Below are 1,177 nucleotides of genomic sequence, written 5' to 3'. Positions count from 1 at the left end.
TATCCTCACGGGGCTCGGACAGAGGCTTATGAAATCCCTCCTCCAAACAAGGGGATGAGTAAGGACTCGTCGAGCCGGGGAATCCGAGGGAGAAGCCACAGACAGCATCGCGTCAGACACGCAGGAGCATCCTCTCAAAGCCGATGGACAGCTCCAGGCTCGTGACAAAGGACACCACGGGGGCACATCGATGGCGATTTTCTCCCGAGCCCGGCTGCCCAGCAGCGTGGGGAGGTGCTGAAAGTAGGCTGAGGTTCTCCAAGTGACTGCTGCAAGGGTTGCAGGAGCAGCTGATGGGAACATCCCCGTGGTTTGTGCCCCAGGCTTTGCTGCGGTTTCATCTCCCGCAGCAGCTCTCAGCTCTTCCTGGCTCTTCTGGGACAAAACAAAGCCCACGTTCACCACCGTGTCTGTGACCAATCAGCCCAGCACCCCAGCCCACCAGGACCATTTCTGGTAAGCAGAGAGCATCTCAACATTTCTGTCCAGCATGAGGAGGCTCAGGTCGGGCTCCCACACAGGAGGTGCATCCTCCCCACTCCTCAGAGGAAGTGACTAAGCCGAGCCTTACCAAGCCAGCCTAGCTGCTTGCACAGTGTTCTACACCAGAAGCCCTCCACCCTGCCCTGAGCCTCTGCTCCTTCCATACAGGTCACCTGCAAAAGTGTCCCTACAGGAAAAGTACAATCAGGGGTGTGGGGAAAATTCACTGTGCCAGCTTTATGTGCAACCACTGCACTGGCCGTTATGCTTTTCAAACAGCCCCAGAGCCTGCTGTTCATGAACACAAACAGGGACAAGGCACCATGGCAGTATCTGTGTAATGAGCCCCAGCTGCAGCAGCAGCACAGCCTGGAAATAATCCAGGGCTTGGCTGGGTCTATAAATACACCTGTGAGCAAGAGGTGTCACAGCAAAAGCTCTAGGTCCTTAAGCAAACATGTAACTCCTGGGTTATTTGATGAACACCTTGCTCAGCTGTTGGTGCACATGCAGGCAATCAGCACCCAATTAGGGAGTCCTGAATAGCTGGGGCATGTCTGGGCTGTGCTGAGTTAACTCTGTGACCAAATCAAACAGGAAACTTTGGAATTGTGCAAAAACGGACAAGAAGCCCCATGGCAGCAGAGTCAGCCACCAGCCACCTTGTCCCCTCCCAGCCACCACACCCAGGATC

The sequence above is a fragment of the Lonchura striata genome, chromosome 30 (assembly GCF_046129695.1).
Source record: "Lonchura striata isolate bLonStr1 chromosome 30, bLonStr1.mat, whole genome shotgun sequence".
Taxonomy (NCBI): domain Eukaryota; kingdom Metazoa; phylum Chordata; class Aves; order Passeriformes; family Estrildidae; genus Lonchura; species Lonchura striata.
The sequence above is the reverse complement of the archived record's forward strand: the minus strand, read 5'-3'. Positions refer to the sequence as shown.